Raw genomic sequence first — 6,938 nt, forward strand, 5'->3', positions numbered from 1 at the left:
TTTAGTGTTCATCACGGACTTTTTTCCATTACAGTGAAATGGAAATACACTCATGTGCGGGATCGGCAGCTGCCTATTTTCTGTACAGATTAGCAGTTGGTAATGGCCATGGAGAACGGCATTGCCCTGACAGGAGGACTCTGAAACAATTAACCATCGTCATAGGGAGCATGTGACGTATAAGCCTGCTACTTGGGACTGGAGAAGACCTAGGAAGACGAGGAGAGCTCACCTGGAAGAGGAACTTCTTCGTGCAGTTGACAACAACCCTAGCGTCAGCGTAAAACAATTAGCTGCAAAAAATGGTTCAAATGGCTCTGAGCACTATGGGACTCAACTGCTGTGGTCATCAGTCCCCTAGAACTTAGAACTACTTAAACCTAACTAACCTAAGGACATCACACACATCCATGCCCGAGGCAGGATTCGAACCTGCGACCGTAGCAGTCGCGCGGTTCCGGACTGCGCGCCTAGAACCGCGAGACCACCGCGGCCGGCTCTCTATGTATAGATGCCGGCGATTAGCTGCAACAAATAATGTTGAGTATATGACTGTCCGGGTAGTTCCACACAAGAAGCTGCTGTATCCGTACCATTGATAGTTTGTGCACGCACTATCAGTAGCAGATTTTGTGGCATGCATACACTTCTCCGAGTGGTTAACTCGACATTGTCAACCCTCACATTAGTACAAATGTCAGCGAGTCGAAGAGTTGTAGAAAATGAACTCTAACATGGAAATACATTTCTTTCCTCTACGTGTGACTCACGTTTGGCCACATCTTTTGTAACAGCCCTGTACAAGTGATTCATTAACACCGAGCTACGGATACGAAACTATTCTTTTCTGACCATATCACTGTCATTTCAGTGGCAATGGATTTGAATGGGCTCTAATGAGAGCAGGTGTCGCGGAGCTGAGATACACACTCCTGGAAATGGAAAAAAGAACACATTGACACCGGTGTGTCAGACCCACCATACTTGCTCCGGACACTGCGAGAGGGCTGTACAAGCAATGATCACACGCACGGCACAGCGGACACACCAGGAACCGCGGTGTTGGCCGTCGAATGGCGCTAGCTGCGCAGCATTTGTGCACCGCCGCCGTCAGTGTCAGCCAGTTTGCCGTGGCATACGGAGTTCTATCGCAGTCTTTAACACTGGTAGCATGCCGCGACAGCGTGGACGTGAACCGTATGTGCAGTTGACGGACTTTGAGCGAGGGCGTATAGTGGGCATGCGGGAGGCCGGGTGGACGTACCGCCGAATTGCTCAACACGTCGGGCGTGAGGTCTCCACAGTACATCGATGTTGTTGCCAGTGGTCGGCGGAAGGTGCACGTGCCCGTCGACCTGGGACCGGACCGCAGCGACGCACGGATGCACGCCAAGACCGTAGGATCCTACGCAGTGCCGTAGGGGACCGCACCGCCACTTCCCAGCAAATTAGGGACACTGTTGCTCCTGGGGTATCGGCGAGGACCATTCGCAACCGTCTCCATGAAGCTGGGCTACGGTCCCGCACACCGTTAGGCCGTCTTCCGCTCACGCCCCAACATCGTGCAGCCCTCATCCAGTGGTGTCCCGACAGGCGTGAATGGAGGGACGAATGGAGACGTGTCGTCTTCAGCGATGAGAGTCGCTTCTGCCTTGGTGCCAATGATGGTCGTATGCGTGTTTGGCGCCGTGCAGGTGAGCGCCACAATCAGTACTGCATACGACCGAGGCACACAGGGCGAACACCCGGCATCATGGTGTGGGGAGCGATCTCCTACACTGGCCGTACACCACTGGTGATCGTCGAGGGGACACTGAATAGTGCACGGTACATCCAAACCGTCATCGAACCCATCGTTCTACCATTCCTAGACCGGCAAGGGAACTTGCTGTTCCAACAGGACAATGCACGTCCGCATGTATCCCGTGCCACCCAACGTGCTCTAGAAGGTGTAAGTCAACTACCCTGGCCAGCATGATCTCCGGATCTGTCCCCCATTGAGCATGTTTGGGACTGGATGAAGCGTCGTCTCACGCGGTCTGCACGTCCAGCACGAACGCTGGTCCAACTGAGGCGCCAGGTGGAAATGGCATGGCATGCCGTTCCACAGGACTACATCCAGCATCTCTACGATCGTCTCCATGGGAGAATAGCAGCCTGCATTGCTGGGAAAGGTGGATATACACTGTACTAGTGCCGACATTGTGCATGCTCTGTTGCCTGTGTCTATGTGCCTGTGGTTCTGTCAGTGTGATCGTGTGATGTATCTGACCCCAGGAATGTGTCAATAAAGTTTCCCCTTCCTGGGACAATGAATTCACGGTGTTCTTATTTCAATTTCCAGGAGTGTACATTTATATTACGCGACTTAGTGAGACTGATGAACGAGATTCTTACGTACATCCACGTCTTCCACTGGCTGTCGATGGTGGAGACTTTCCATGAGTACGTACAAGTGATAATTTGCGCAATAGATATTTTAACGCTACTGAAGTGGCCCTGACACTTATACATCCCCCAGTAGGAGTACGTTATTCTCATTAATTATGTAAATTGTCACGTGATTGCATTCCCATTTGCTAATCTTATCCTGTGGATACGATAGAAACTCAGGATAAGCCGACAAAATCTAACGAATAATTTATAACATATACCGGGTGTTACAAAAACGTACGGCCAAACTTTCAGGAAACATTCCACACAAAAAGAAAGAAAATATGTTATGGGGACATGTGTCCAGAAACGCTTACTTTCCATGTTAGAGCTAATTTTATTACTTCTCTTCAAATCACATTAATCATGGAATGGAAACACACAGCAACAGAACGTACCAGCGTGACTTCAAACACTTTGTTACAGGAAATGTTCAAAATGTCCTTCGTTAGCGAGGATACATGCATCCACCCTCTGTCGCATTGAATCTCTGATGCGCTGATGCAGCGCTGGAGAATGGCGTATTGTATCACAGCCGTCCACAATACGAGCACGAAGAGTCTCTACATTTGGTACCGGGGTTGTGTAGACAAGAGCTTTCAAATGCCCCCATAAATGAAAGTCAAGAGGGTTGACGTCAGGAGAGCGTGGAGGTCATGGAATTGGTCCGCCTCTACCAATCCATCGGTCACCGAATATGTTGTTGAGAAGCGTGCGAACACTTCGACTGAAATGTGCAGGAGCTCCATCGTGCATGAACCACATGTTGTGTCGTACTTGTAAAGGCACATGTTCTAGCATCACCGGTAGAGTATCCCGTATGAAATCATGACAACGTGCTCCATTGAGCGTAGGTGAAGAACATGGGGCCCAATCAAGACATCACCAACAATGCCTGCCCAAACGTTCACAGAAAAACTGTGTTGATGACGTGATTGCACGATTGCGTGCGGATTCTCGTCAGCCCACACATGTTGATTGTGAAAATTTACAATTTGATCACGTTGGAATGAAGCCTCATCCGTAAAGAGAACATTGGCACTGAAATGAGGATTGACACATTGTTGGATGAACTATTCGCAGAAGTGTACCCGTGGAGGCCAATCAGCTGCCGATAGTGCCTGCACACGCTGTACATGGTACGGAAACAACTCGTTCTCCCGTAGCACTCTCCATACTGTGACGTGTTCAACGTTACCTTGTACAGCAGCAACTTCTCTGACGCTGGCATTAGGGTTATCGTCAACTGCACGAAGAGTTGCCTCGTCCATTGCAGGTGTCCTCGTCGTTCTAGGTCTTCCCCAGTCGCGAGTCATAGGCTGGAATGTTCCGTGCTCCCTAAGACGCCGATCAATTGCTTCGAACGTCTTCCTGTCGGGACACCTTCGTTCTGGAAATCTGTCTCGATACAAACGTACCGCGTCACGGCTATTGCCCGTGCTAATCCATACATCAAATGGGCATCTGCCAACTCCGCATTTGTAAACATTGCACTGACTGCAAAACCACGTTCGTGATGAACACTAACCTGTTGATGCTACGTACTGATGTGCTTGATGCTAGTACTGTAGACTAGAGATGGGCAAAACTGTTCTTTTCAGAGATTGGATCAGAACTGTTCACTCCCTGAAATGAATTAGCTGTTTTTCATGACTCACCACTCATTTACAAAAGAAAATAAATGAAAGGCACATTGCCCTTTAAACTTGGTTTATTCCAGTACTATACCTGTATTTTGATCTTATTTGATCCTATTTTGAAGTAACATAGATAATGAGTAAGAATTTTGTATTGTTTATTGAAATTTCCATGATATGACAAAGTTTTTGATTATTGATTTATTTTGCACTAGCGTGGTTTTTTGGGTGATCGGAAAATGTTGTAACTTGAGATTCACATTAACAATATATTTGGCTATAATGTATTAAAATTTCATTAACCTCATACAAATACATCGCAAGCCATATATTTTTCCTTTCGAAGACGCCTAAAATCGCAAAATCCGTACCAGAATAAGAAAAAAAATATAAATTTGACTGTAAAACGAAAGTGCTGCATATAGCCTTACGCAGAATAAAACAAGGAAAATATTGGTGTATCACATTTTGCGATACGTTTATCGGTTCGCTCGTAATTAAAGCGTAAATTCGAGTGTCCATAATAAAAATCCTATAGTAAGAGTAGTCATCAGGAACCTAATCTAATCAGTTTAAACAAATAAAAATAAAATAAAAACAATTGATGTATACATAACATAATAATGTAATATACCTAGCGGTATTACTATGAAGAACAATATCCAGTGGGGACAAACTCCGATGCAGAGGCGCTGAGTCGAGCAGGTCGAGCCGCGAGCTGTATTACTGCGTGAGCTGAGACCGCAGAGACCAGAGTGACACCAGAGTCGCTTTGCTCGACGCTCTGGCTAGAGTCGAGACGGTGGGGTGAGCGTTGAGCGGGCGAGTTCCGAGGGTGGGGGGAGCTCACCCGCTCCGAGACAAATCGTCCGCTCCCTTGCGAGCAGGTTTTTGCAAGTAGTTCCTATGTTATCCGCTAGGTGGCTCTCTGTCCTGTTGCTGGCATCAACTGCCCAGAGGGCAGGACGTGCGACTGAAACGATCGCCGACAGAGTGCGATGCGAAGTTAAGCTGCGCCAGACACTGCACAGTGCACACGGCAGACGACGCACAGAGACGGCCCGGCATATGTGAAACACAAAATCCAATGGGGCACTGCACAATGCAGGCAGCCAAGGTAGAAGCAGGGCAGAGGCCGGCGCTGGCTGTGTTGTGTGGCGTGCACTGTGCTCTGACCAGCAGAGGCGCTGCTGATATGCTCCGTCTCTCTCTCTCTCTCTCTCTCTCTCTCTCTCTCTCTGCCTGGGAAACGTTTGGAGCTACCGTTCTTTTTTTCTGAATCACTGATTGTTCACTCCTTTGAAAGATTGAACTCTATGAATTAGTTCAAGAGCGGATCCCCCATCTCTACTGTAGACCAATGAATCGCATGTCAACACGAGCACCAAAATCAACATTACCTTCCTTCAATTGGGCCAACTGGCGGTGAATCGAGGAAGTACAGTACATACTGACGAAACTAAAATGAGCTCTAACATGGAAATTAAGCGTTTCCGGACACATGTCAACATACCATTTTTTGTTTATTTGTGTGTGAGGAATGTTTCCTGAAAGTTTGGCCGTACTTTTTTGTAACACCCTGTAAACAAGAGCCAAGATTAAGTGGTACAGGAAAAAATTATGTACTAAATGCCATGATTTTAATACATTTATTCATCATATAAACAATTTAAAGAAACTAATCAAGGATTACAAATCTCAGTTTCTCCCTGTATTAATACTGACCCTTAAGCTGTCTGGCTCTGCCCTATAATGTACTCGCGATCTGTGATTAGGAAAGGAGAAACTGACATCCCCTGTGTACTAAATAGCAAGAAGGACTACTATCTTAATGAGAGTGTGAAACCTCAGGGCAGAACGGGATGAAACACATGATTCACCAATGTAAATTCACTTTCCCACAAGCTGGTGCATAAGAAAGATCACCGTAATGATCAGAAGCTATAACCGCAGGACTTCTCGCCTCAGCGAGATAATAGCAAAATTGTACTTCACCAAAATCACAGCCGAAGACGTCCGTCGACTGCCGTGGACGTCCAAGACGGCTCTCCTGCTCCACGACCCCGCAACGACTCTCATTTCTTCTCTCCTCTTTTCGCTGCTCAAAGTCTTTTCTCCCCTTTCAATTTGGGTGGTCAATTATCTTTCCCGAAGGCGCTCGTTTCTGAACGCCGACCAGTCGCAGATTACAATCCAGATCGAAGTTTCTGGAAGTTCTTTCTATGTCCGTGGGAAAGTACGCGAATACCTGCTGCCTCATGTGTTTTTGGCCGAGCAGGCCGCCTTCTCACGACTGCCCGCCGGACAGGCGTTCCCGTTTTGCAGGTGGTCCAGCTCACGGGTGGGTCCCGAGATTAGCACCGGAAGCGGCTTTAAGTTGTAAAATAACGCCACCTTATAATATCTTCCCGTTCCCAGCAATTTTGTACTAGTATGAGATGACTCATAGCGTCGTCTCATGCGGTATAAAACTTTTATATTATGCCCTTATGAATTTATCAAATCTATTGATAGCAGAGGGACAAATAAACACCAGTATGTCTTTATCCATTCACCAAACATTCACTCCTGGGATGCTACCAACTTTAATTTATTTGTATTGACATGGCAATTATTTACTTCTTCTTTTTGTCGATGCCTTATAGTCTGAATTATTTTTGGTTTGTAGCACGACTATGACAATGTTCAAGTGCAAAATAACGCATGTCAGTCAAATAAAAATGTAAAGAAACAATGTAATTAATCTACTTAATTATAACAAATGGCAGTCCCTCCATTTAATTTAAACTCCTTTCACGAAATCTCTCATCCTTCACTAACTGAATGTATAGTAACAGAAAATATTAAAAACATATTTGATACACATGG

The sequence above is a fragment of the Schistocerca nitens genome, chromosome 1, assembly GCF_023898315.1.
Source record: "Schistocerca nitens isolate TAMUIC-IGC-003100 chromosome 1, iqSchNite1.1, whole genome shotgun sequence".
Classification (NCBI taxonomy): domain Eukaryota; kingdom Metazoa; phylum Arthropoda; class Insecta; order Orthoptera; family Acrididae; genus Schistocerca; species Schistocerca nitens.